Source organism: Peromyscus maniculatus, chromosome 1, assembly GCF_049852395.1.
Source record: "Peromyscus maniculatus bairdii isolate BWxNUB_F1_BW_parent chromosome 1, HU_Pman_BW_mat_3.1, whole genome shotgun sequence".
Classification (NCBI taxonomy): domain Eukaryota; kingdom Metazoa; phylum Chordata; class Mammalia; order Rodentia; family Cricetidae; genus Peromyscus; species Peromyscus maniculatus.
In genome coordinates this window covers 186,566,026-186,578,119 of record NC_134852.1, presented here as the reverse complement: position 1 = coordinate 186,578,119, position 12,094 = coordinate 186,566,026, and the positions used below count along the sequence as shown (strand labels likewise).

Genomic DNA, 12,094 nt, shown 5'->3' with positions numbered 1-12,094 from the left:
AAAGGTGAAACAGAAAAGAACAGGAAGGTTTTCATTTTTCAATCCTTAACATCATAGAGTGAATGTTGTCTGCTCACAGTCTACTACTAATTATCCTTGATATCATTTCAGCTCCACAGAATTATGCCACAGTGTGTAGAATGCTGCTTGTTGGGAAACATTCCTAGTAACTAGGTCAGCTTCTAAAACATCATTGACTCATGATTGGAGTAAAAGACAATGCTCTGTGTACATGCATGTGAAAGCCCATCATGTTTGAGCACAATACTTCCATGGAAATATATTGGACTATTTCATTTTTCAAATCACTAGAGTCCATGGCAAGCAGAGGACCAAAAGGGATTCTTCCCCTACTCCTCTAATGTGACATTGGTGACACTGCTGTGCGGTTCAAGAACAGGCTGGTATTTCACCTCTTCCTCCTTGTCTCTATAATAAACAGAACCATTTATGATGCTGGCCAAAGAGTTTTAGGAAGAGAAGAAACAAATAGCTAATTGTATGTGGTGCATCTGCCTACAACCATGTATTTTTGATTACGTGTGTGTGTGTGTGTGTGTGTGTGTGTGTGTGTGTGTGTGTTTGTGTGTGTGTGTGGAGGAGTGTATGTTGTTTATGTTTGTAGAAAGCACAAAGAAGAGAAAATGGGAATGGGAAAATAAAGAAAACTTCAGGAAATAATGTGTTAGCATAGGCTATCAGACACATTCCAGTTACCCAAAGCAACTGCATGAGACTGAATTTTTGTGAAAGGCCATGTCACCTAGCTAGCTGCAATATTCCTGGCTCATTAGTGAGTGATTGGAATGGGCTGGCAGTTTTAAAAATACTCACTGCATGTTAGAATCATTAGAGAACATCTAAATGAATTGTGCTCAGGCTCTTGGATAGCCCAATTGAAGATGCCCAAGAATCAGATTTAAAATCAGTTTTAAAACAATCAATCAAGCCAGGTGGTGGTGGCACATGCCTTTGAACACAGAACTTAAGAGGCAGAGACAGGCAGATCTCTGTGAGTTTGAGGCCAGCCTGCTCTACAGAGTGAGTTTCAGGACAGCCAGGACTGCTTCACAAAGAAATACTGTCTGAGAAAAATCAATCAATCAATCAAACAAACAAACAAATCAGAATTCTCAGGTGATTATGAATTATACCTCGGTTTGAACCAGAGACCAAAGGTTCCTAGGCATCCTCTATCAATTTGAAATTTATTGGCTTTTGATCTGAGGCTGAGCTGAGGGTCCAGGCCATCTTTCATGGGTATGGTGAGGGGCCCCAGGTACAGTATCCTTTTTACATTGTACCTATTGTTCTTGCTGACTCTCTAGAGAAGAAGATGGCCAGTGTCTTCCTAATGCACAGGAAGACATGGGAAAAGAATGCGATTATGTGTGCTCTATTCACAGGAGGGTGCAGACAGATGTTAACACATGTCTCCTGACATGGTATAAATATGTAGCATTATGGAAGGTGTTCCATACAAAATTCCTATGACTTGTTCAAAGCCATCACTTTTCTTTAAAAATCTGTTATCTTAAACCTACACAGAGTAGGTCTTAGTGACCTGGCTGCCTATCACTTTAGGAACAAATCCAGTAGCTGGAGGTCACTGCCTACTCCATCCCCAGCTTGATATCAGTATTCTGGTCCTTCTGCCACATTAGCATGCACTGGAGACATTGCTGTGCCACTTGGGGAAATTATAGTTGAAAGAAAGCATGGCAGTGACTGTGGGTGATCCCAGGATGCTTTCCTACTAAGGCCATACCAAGCATGGACACAAAATAGGCCACTGATCCACATTCACTACCTGCTTCTCCATCTTTGCTATGGAGTTTTCAGTGTTAGTCCACAGAAAGTCAGGTTTGTAGACATTTGTCCTACATTTGACCTAAAGTTCACCATAGAACATTTGGAACAGTAGTGGTAACTAAGCACACACAATCTACATTTAATTAATAATAGGGACCTTATTAGTTGTAGCATGATGCTCAAAACATAAATGCACAGTGATTTTCCTTAACTTTATTTTTAATGTTTTTCACATGTAATTGTTTTGGGCTCTTCTCTCTCTCTCTCTCTCTCTCTCTCTCTCTCTCTCTCTCTCTCTCTCGTGTCACCCATGCTTATTCCTTGCACAGCTGTGGAGGCCTCACCTCAACTTGCTGTAGTTTCATCCATGCAGTTGTGTGAATGGGAAGACTAGGATAACAAAAGGAGACTATACTCAGAGGGGATAAGGAAGAGCAAGGAAAACCCAAAAGAGCTGACAGGACAACTAAACAGCAGGAACAAGGAGAGAGGAGATGCAGAGGATGGGGAAGTGCTCCTGAGCATGGGCAGTGTGGGTCAGCAGACACAGAGCACATGGGTGCATGCTGGGCTTGCTGAGGCCAGGACCTAGGAACCACAGGGTACTTTCTTCAAGGGGAGAATTTTAACCATTTATGTTCTCTAGTTTAGACCCTCCAGACTACAACTCTCATGGAGGTAAGTGAAGGGAACAAAACTTAGTGACAACAGGACACCCAGGTGTCTGAAACATCCAGGGTCTGACCCACATTTCATCCCTTGAAAAACCTTGTAAAGATGTCTTACCTTGGGCAAGTGTGAAAATGCTCTCATGGAAGAGGAGAGTCTGCAAGTTCCCAGACCCTGGCTTCTGAATCAAACTGCATGCCCGCTTGCTGTCTCCCAATCTTTCTCTCTCCCATGTGCTTACCTTTCCAATCAGTTACTCTTCTTCTGCATTGACTGAGACTCTTAGGGAGTAGTATTATGATTCCTGTGAGTTTTCACTACACTTTAACTTTGCTTGAATATAGTAAACATGTTTTTGGCTTATCAAAAATAGAAAAATGTATTAAAAATATCAGCTGTAAGTTCCCAGGTGTCAGGTAAAGAACCCTAAACCCATCCTGAGCAATATAATCCACAATGATAAACAACAGCTGTCAGATAGCGTGGCAGCATCAGTCACCCTTACTATACCATTATGTGGAGGATGAAATATAGCCTTCATACTTTCACAAACCCCTTGCAGGGTTTATATGCAGAATTTTCTTTCCTGCCCGCCACTAGACTTCTTGTAGTTGATTCTGCTTTCCGAAGCCTTCTTGAGGAAAATGAAAGTATATCCTTTCCATTCTATCAACAAATTACACTGGAAGACTTTGTGATTCAAGGAACTTTACTGAATATATTTTAGTTGAGGGAAAAGCATCACATATAACAAAATATCAATAGCACAGAAAAAGTGCACAAATGTCCTTATATTATCTTCTGTCTGTAAGGTCCCAACAAGTTTCTTCTGCTTGTCTTCCCCAAACTTAAGACTTTTATTAGCCGTGAATGATTCTGCAGTAAGGGGAGACCTCTCAGCTTTCAAACTCTCCCCTTTGCTCACTTGGTTTTCTCCAACACTGCACTGTACTAAGAGTATCTGCTGACGTAAAGTAAGAGCTTCCTTGGAAAAGACCTCTTTGTCCAGGACACTGGCAGGCAGAGGATGGATGACTTTCATTCCCAAGACACAGACATTAAAAAAAAAAGATGTCCTAGGATCCCACAGCTCAAGGGAGTTCAGATCAGCAGGGGTCAGTCCTGGTCAGTAAGTGAGAAGATGTAGTGGGGTGCAAGTTCCTTCTGGACAGGATAATGAGGAGTGAGAAATGGTGGCAACAGCACATGCACTGAGCTACTTGGCATTCCAGCAAGCCATGCAGTTGAAGAAAGAAACCGGGAAGGAGGCTGGGAACACTCAGTAATGAGTACATTTACTTCACAGATGTGAGCTGCATTCAGAACTCAGAGTTCACTCCCCCAGTGAGCCTCAGAGCCCTCTCATAGCACTTCAGGGCCTCTTCCTTGTCCCCATTCAGTTTGTGGACTAACCCAAGCAAGCTTGTGCTCTCCATCAGTTGAACATTCTGGTGAATACGTTTTGTGGCCACATTCTCCAAAGCTGTGAGTAGTTTCCTCCAGACAAAGGTCTTTTATTTTATTTTCAAACCTTTTAAGTAGTGGGTGATTGCCTTATCAACTGATTTCTGATGAAATTGTTGGAAACGGCCATAGCAGAAATGAATATCCTGCTCTATTTGACACTCAAGATTCTTCATGTTCATCGCCTTCTGGAAATTTCCCTCTGCTTCTTCATACTGGCCAATTTCTGCCTGCATTTCTGCCATGCAAACATAAGCCATCTCAATCCTGGGCCTGAGTTTCACAGCCTCTTGAAATTCACAAATGGCCTGTTGTGCCAATTTCCGCACATTGCCCTGCCTTCTCGCCTGGTCATTTCTGGATGTCTTCAGTTGGATCATTTGTCGCTTGTAGCAGAGCCCTAGTTGGTAATGCAGGTAGCCAGAGGCAGGTGATGCCTTCAAGGCCTTGAGAAGCAGATTGCGAGCCTTGTCTAGGCAGCCTTTCCTTCAGTAATACTTGGCTGTATAGCGAAAGACATATTGTTGGCAGGATGTGCTACTGAGGGCTTCTTCAATGTGTTTTTCGGCTTCAGCTGCTTCTCCTACATCCTGAAGTTTCAACGCAAGAAAAACTTTAATATATGGATCTTCTGGTTTTAACCTGACAGCCTTCCTTAGGGGTTCTAGAGAAGTATTATTGTGATCACATTCTAGACGATAGGCTACAATAGCATAACCAGTGTTGTATTCAGGGTTTTCAGGCTCCACTTCCAGAGCCTTTGCAAAGCAGGCCATGGCTCGTTTATAATTCTGTCCTCCACACTTCAGCAAGGCCCAGCCTTGTTCACAGTCCATCTCGGCACACTCCATACTATAGCGGAAGGGACTGCCCAATTCCCTGCAAGTGTTCTCCACCTTGTCCAGGTAGGTCTGGGCTTCTGCCAGGCTGCCCATGTGGTAATGCACCCAGGCACAGTTGCTCCAGGTAACCAGGCTCCTCTGGCCCAACTGCTCTCCCTGGATCAAGGCTTCTGCTTCTTTCAAACTCTGAAGAGCTTCCTCATGCTGGCCTTTCAGGTGTCTCACATAGGTCTGGAGGTTGAGCATCCCCACTGTGTTCTTGATGTCTAGGAACTCAAGCTCCTCAGAGATTCTCATTTCCAGATCAGGTATGTCAATGTCTTCCAACAGCAGTTCCCATGTGAAGTGACATCTCAGCTGAATCAGATTCTCCTTGACCTGATCACTGCCAGCATTCTCTCTGTGTGAAGGAAGCAGGTGATTTGTTAAGTGAGAAATGGCCAGACAGTGACATTGACTCCATTCAAAGCACCTTTACAACATTCTTGCTTATTTCTTTCACGTCTGACATCTTGTTCCTTTACAATTTCTTGACTGTTTTTTGTTTTTTTTTTTTACATCAACTCCTCAACTCCATTTATTGGACCTGCCAGAGACTCTTTGTACTTGTATTTACAATCTTGGGTTTTAAGCTAATCCTTTCAGTTAAGACTGAACATTGCCACACAGATACAAGCACATAAACATACATGTCAGTGTCCTTATATGAGGTTTAGAACTCTAAAATTCTATTCCCCCTTTTCTTATGTCTTCAAGGACTATGTATAGAAGTACATGCCACCTGAGCTGACATAAATAAGACTTGCCCATGGGCACAACACTAACTGTTGAGGAAAAGTCATTGCAGGGTCTGCCCCTCTCAACTCTGACACAGATAACATCACTGGTATGATGTTCTCCAATAGACTGATTCAGAACAAAGAACATGCTCTCTGCCTTGGGACACTGGGGAGATGACTCTTCTCTGGGCCTTTCATCTTTGGGTGATTCAGGTGAGGACTTCCAGAGAGAGACTCAACATAACTCTCTTCTGCTGTTAGATAATCCTTCTGTGTACTATGTATGTGTGCTGCTCTCATGGGCATATAATAAAGCAGTTTTGTCCTATGGGAAGGCAGGCAAAGTTAGGCAGAAAAACCAAAATAAGGAGAAGAAGAGGGCAGGGTCAGGAGATCTGTGAACCAGCTGCCCAAGAAGCAAAATGCTAAAGGAATGGTAAGCCATGGGCCTCATTGCAATGTATTGATTAAAAAGAAATGGGTTAATTTAAATATAAAAGCTAATTTATAATAAGCCTGGTCTCTCAGCCAAGCATTTATAATTAATATAAGCCTCTGTGTACTAATTTGGGGAGCAGCTGCTGGGCATTTTGTGGGGGTCACAAAACAGCTTGACTACACAGCTGCCATGACAGGCTTCGAGGCCCTGACACAGATTCTGGCAGGCCCCACCTTTTAAGGCCTGCATTTAAGGGGAAATATCTGAAGCCCAGACAAAGCTTCTGGCAGAAAACACCTGGACCAAAGGAAGAACCATGAGCTGAGGCCACCCAGTAGGGTCTGCATCTAAGAGGAAATACCTGACATTCCAAACATCCCCTATAACCCAGACAATTGTCAGCCCATCAGGGTCCTGAACCTTGAAATCCCCTCACACCAACCTCTGCCTGGGCCCTGGGCTCTCTGCTCTCACTGATGCATCAGTCAGACAAAGAGATCAAACACACAGCTTGAAGATAATAAAGGCTCTTTGCTTTTACTTGCCTGATTCGGTCTCCATGATGGTCTTTTGGGTGTCCCCGAGACCTGGGCATAACAATTTGAGAAAAGGGAGATGGTAGAAAAGCCTCCATTTAAACTCCTCTCCAACAGTTACAAGGAATCGCGCATTTAAAGATGCCTATACAACCTCAATGCATTTTCTCATCTCTGCAGAAAGTAGTAGCACTTGCAAGTGTCTATCACTTCATGCCTCACACTATACCCATCTCTGAAATGGGAATGAAATTAGTATTTCCCATTCCTCATCTTTTGGGAGATTAGTGAGGCTATCAATATAAAATCCATGGATATAGTATAAACTCCATAAGAATTTCCTACTTTTCTGTTACTTTGGAGAACAAGACGTTACATGTAATCACTCAGGTTCTGGGTAAGTACCCCAAAGCAAGCAGCTTTGAATCTTAACCTTTAAAAACTGAGCTTGCAGAGGGGTGGGCAGCTCTCCAGTCTCCACAATGTTGGAAAGTTTGATGGGGTCCATGCCTAGGCCTCTATTACTTCCCAATAAAGACTTTCATTTGCATTCTGGTAAGCTTGTCTTTGGTGGTCTCACCGGGGTCGAGATCTGGGCATAACAACTATATCCTAAAATAATCAATGCACTATGGTGCTAGAATGAATAGCCCTGAAAGAGAGAAAGGACATCCAAACAATGAAGGATAGGGATAACAAAAATACACAGCAAATAAAACACTGAGCCCTTCTGCCTAGGCTGCCATAGGAACCACCTATGGACCCAGACCCTGGCACAACACAACATCTCTGTTTATCTGTAACATAGCAATTTATAAATGTCAGATCATATAGCCTGCCTGTATAACATCTCACTGAGCAGTGGTTTCTTCCTGACTTGCAGAGGGCCACATTCCCACTCCACCTTCATGCAGTCTTTCCTGTCTGTGCCAGGGACTCGGAGAACTCTGCTTTTCTTCCTCTTCTTGTAGGAAAACCTCCCAGTCCTGTAGCAGAAGAGCCTGCCCTTGTGTCTGCAGCTAACTTTAATCACTTTCCTCTACCTTTATGGGTGTGTAAGTACTATTCTCGAGGCTAATTAGGAAGGGGAAACAGTTTGGACATGAGTATAGCCAAATGATTTTGACTGAGTGATTTAGCATCTCTGAGTTGAGCATCTGAGGAAAGCAGGTTGTTTTGGGCAGATTTTAAGTCTTTTATATGACTGGATGTAAGAATAGAGTAGGAGGAAAACTCTAGGATAGTGTAGTTCCATTTTAAGTTGGAAAAAGTACCCACAAGAAAATGTAGCACACGAGGTCTAAATCTTAGTATCTGTTTAGCAGCAGCAGTTGGGCACAAAGCAAACAGAAAGCTATGCTTTCTGAGTTAGAGACAATCCTACAATCAGCTGCGGAAGGATTCTGAGAATCAGAGTGCGGGGGGCGGGGGGAGAGACAGAGACAGAGAGAGCAGAGAGACACAGAAAGACACAGAGAGAGACTGCCCAGAGTGTCAGTGCACTGATGTCACATTAAGGGCTGAAAACAGAGCCTACTTCCTGGAGTCCTTCAGACCAATACTAAACCCTGGTTTGAATTCCCCACTTTTCTCCCTGTGTTACAGTCTTCCTAGAGTTTATGGTCTGTGTTCTTTCTGTGGTGTGTGCTTGAGCAGCCTGTCCCTGTCATTTGTCTGATGGATACATAGCCTTAAATGCTCTCAGGACAGATTATTTCCTCGGTTTCAAGCCTGGCAAAAGCTCTGTCTCTTTGGATGTTAGAGTATTTTCAGAAAAAGATATTAGCTGTGTGTCAAGGCATTCTCATGGGCATCTGAAAAAGAGAAGTAGAAAAAAAAAAGAAAAAGTGACAATTTCTCAGAAAAGTGGGGAGCCTTCAACGTGAGAAACTGGAGATAACTACTTTGAAACAGGGGCTTTGGGTTAGAGAAGTACATATCTTATTAAGGGGACAGATGGATAGATGTTCCTTCCATTTGGGGAATCTTACAATCCTTTGATTAGTTTTAAATGCCATTTCTTTATGAAAGACCAGAGACAGAATTCATCTCCAACTCTTTTGAAAACTTTACCAATATGAGTGACCAAATGTGAGCTGACCAAGGATGATATCTGTGAGCAGGAACCATGCCAAACCAGATGGGGAAAAGGTCACAAAGCCTCAAATATACAAGAACAACAATGAACAACCAATTCATTGGTTGGTAGGGAGGTAGGGAAGTGGTGTTCCCCAGGGAAGAACACAGCCATTGGTTGTCCAGCACCAGGTGTAAAACCCTGATAGCATGCATACGTGAAACATTATAAGCACTGGACAGCTCATACTTAGGAATATATGTGTATGTACAAACAGACACACACGCATATATGTATATATATGTGCATACAATAACAATTAATGGAAAAAGGAGGCCATGAATTTGAAGCAGAGCAGAGAGGGTAATATGTGAGGGGTTTGAAAGAGGAAAGGAAGGGGAGGAGTAGGGAGAAATGTAAATTAGATTCTAATCTCAAAAACTAAAAATCATGTAGAAGGACACCTTAAAGAAAATTAAGGAGGAGTAAAACCAAATTTTCAAAGCAGTCATCATGATCAGGAAATAATTTCTTCTAGGGACTTCTTCTAAGCTTCTTGTCTGCACACGCCTCCTTTTCACATGGCATTTAAATTGTGTGTGTTGGGGGGGAAGGTTGCTAATGTCATGTGAAGGCAGGCATATGAAGGTCAGAGGACAGAGTCAGGCAATGGTCTCCACCTGCTTGTGTTTTGAGAGAGGAAAGCCAAGTGGTTCCTCCCTTCTCTCAGCACAAACACTGAGACTGCAATCCTCTTGCTTGCTTGGCAAGCCCTTGACCCACTCAGCCATTTGTCCAGCACCATTTAAGCACCCTAGGGGAGCAATTGTGATGCTGAGTCCCTCCTTTCTTATGGCATTTCAGATCTTATGGAGAGTGACTTGAGACTGGGGACCACAGACAGAGCAGCAGCATGACCAAGAAGGAAGCCAGTTTGCAGAGAAACTCCTGTGGCCCTTCCTTCCATAGGCTTCAAGTATTGGGCAGAGGATGCTCAAAATGCCCTGGATGTACCAACCTGGAGAAGAGATAGGGCTCTTTGTTCATGCCATGTAAGTGGTCATGAGTCTCATGGCCCAGTGCTTTTGGGGCTTATCCCTCTGCTCTCAATCCTAATTTTCCAGTGTGCTGTTTTGTAATGAAATGTCTCTATTCCTGTTGCTAATCATGTGTCCTGGTCCAGTTCATTGATGTTGGACACAAATACTTGCATATTTCAAAAGTGCCCCAGGGAAGGTTTAGCAATTGTGCCTGCACTCATATCTTTACCTGTAACATTTGATGAGCCAGGCTAGAAAGAGACAAAGGCATAAAAAGTTTCTGTCCTCTCAGTCTCTGTCTCTGCCTGTTTCTCTCTGTCTCTCTCCGAAATAACCAAATGCATGGTTATTCCTTCTTTTACAGAGCACTTAGAAATGACGGAGAGATTTCTGTAGGAAGATTAGTCATGACCCGGAGCATCAGATTCAATCCTGCTTTTCTTTGCTTTCCCTGCCTACAGCAGTGCATAGTGAATTAGAGATTGTGCCCACACCTTATGGGAAATAAAGGCATTGGCAGCGCAGATAAAATCACCTGAAATCTGAACACCAGCTGTCCAGGAAGATCTGCCTAGTTGGGAGTTCACAAGGATCCTGGTGAGGACCTGTGCCCCAAGAAGGAGGCACATGAACTTGTGCATAAGTCCATGCAGCAGAAGCTGAGCAGCACAGGGGCAACAACATTTGTGTGGACATCCTGGACAGAGAGCAGCCAGGATCCCACTGCCCATGTAGATGCTCAGGATCCCCTGTGCAGTCAGAATTCTTCAGCCTTTCTCACACTGCAGGCAATCATTTGCAAACCATAGCCCTAGGCACCTGCTAGAATGATAGGAACTGTAGACCCAGGCAGAGCTTGGTCACTGACCCTATGACCATGACTGTCACCTGATAGGTCCTACAGACTTCTGCCCTCTACTAACTTCAGCTCCATATTTTTCTACCAGTGTGAACTCTGTATTCTATTTCATCATTCCCCAACAGCTCTCAGCTTCCTCCATATTCATGTACCAGAGATGGTCCTATGTATAAAGACAGAAGAATAATCCTCCAAGTCAAGAGATGCTCACTGTAGCAAAGAGTCAGTGCAAACACCTCCACTGACTTGTACTTTCAATGTGAACAGCAATTTCAAAACTAAAAACCCGGGGCCATTTACATAAATAAGACTTCACTGGGCGCCTAGTATCCTTGAATATAAATATATATATGTATGTGTGTGTGTATGTGTGTATGTATATATATTGCATATGCATTGAGTATATATGTTATATGTACACATAGTTGGAAATAAATATGTGACCATGTATATTGAGTTTTTTGCAGGAGGGTGGGAAACTTAAATACCACTTGTCAGAAGGATATGCATGTCTGTATTTTTGTTTCTTAATCATGGGTGGTTGAAATAAAAGTGTGCTGTCCATTGGTTAAGCCACCTGGGAATGGGTAAAACACCACCTGGCCCAGAAACTTTGAACTTCATCTCAAGAGGTCCTTTTGGGGTCTGCTGGGTACATCCCAAGGACAATGAGGGAGTGGGGTCAGGGGATGGGAAGGAGGACACTCTAAGCAGTCTCTTCTCTTTTGGAGTTTGAGTGGTGTGTAAAATGGTTACCTTGTCCATTCCTGAAGTTCTCCTTGGTAATTATCTCTGTGAGATGAGCATGCTAACATCCTCCCAGGTGTTTCCAACTACATGTGTGAGACAGCCTTAGAAACTAAAGCCAGCTTGCTGTCACCCATCCCTGCCCCTGCCAACAGCACACCCATTATACAAAGTCCCCGGACACTCAGGACACTTAGCACCCATGTTCCCTTTTCACTAGTAGAAAGAGAAGGCAGAAGACAGAAGAATGGAACAGAAGCAGACTCAGTCAGACCTGGCCACTATCAAATGTTTGTGTTCTGGATTCTCTCAAACTGCAGAGCAGGTAAATCCTTACCCCATGGTTGCTGTGAAGGTGGCAGCAGTTCTCTGGGTTCTCACCAGGACAGGCCTCTCAGAATCCTGTCTTCTAACTCTGCTGTCTTGTGGACTCTCAGAGAAGGGCTGGGAGACAGCTCTGTGAGCTGTGGTGTCTGTGTGTGCTTTTATAGTCACAGTAAGAACCTGAAACTAGAAAGTGAATCTAAAGCCTGCAAGTTTCTCCTCAGGGAAACTGAAACTGGAAAGTGAAACTAAAGCCTGCAGGTTTCTCCTTGGGGAAAAAGAGCAAACGCGGATTGGCCTTCTGCTCTCTCCTCTGAACCAATGGAGAGAAGGCTCTGGAAGAGACTGACATGTGAGTTCCATTCTGCTCTCCAGAGAGACATCTGTGGTACCAGGACATGCTGTTAGGCAGGGGTTGATGGAGGTGATGTGAACATGAAGACACAGACTGGCATCACCACAAACACCATTGTTCCTCAGTCAAAAGAACTGCAGTTCTGCACTGT

General features: G+C 43.6%; 1 pseudogene across 1 annotated transcript; it reads right to left on the bottom strand.

Annotated features, from left to right (window-relative positions):
• Positions 1-3,172: 3,172 nt before the first annotated feature.
• Positions 3,173-11,812, bottom strand: LOC143270987 (antiviral innate immune response effector IFIT1-like; annotated as a pseudogene). The gene is made up of 2 exons (XR_013048219.1): positions 11,602-11,812; positions 3,173-5,187 (listed from the first exon to the last, which is right to left on the bottom strand). The product of XR_013048219.1 is annotated as an antiviral innate immune response effector IFIT1-like (transcript).
• Between the last annotated feature and the right edge of the window lie 282 nt (positions 11,813-12,094).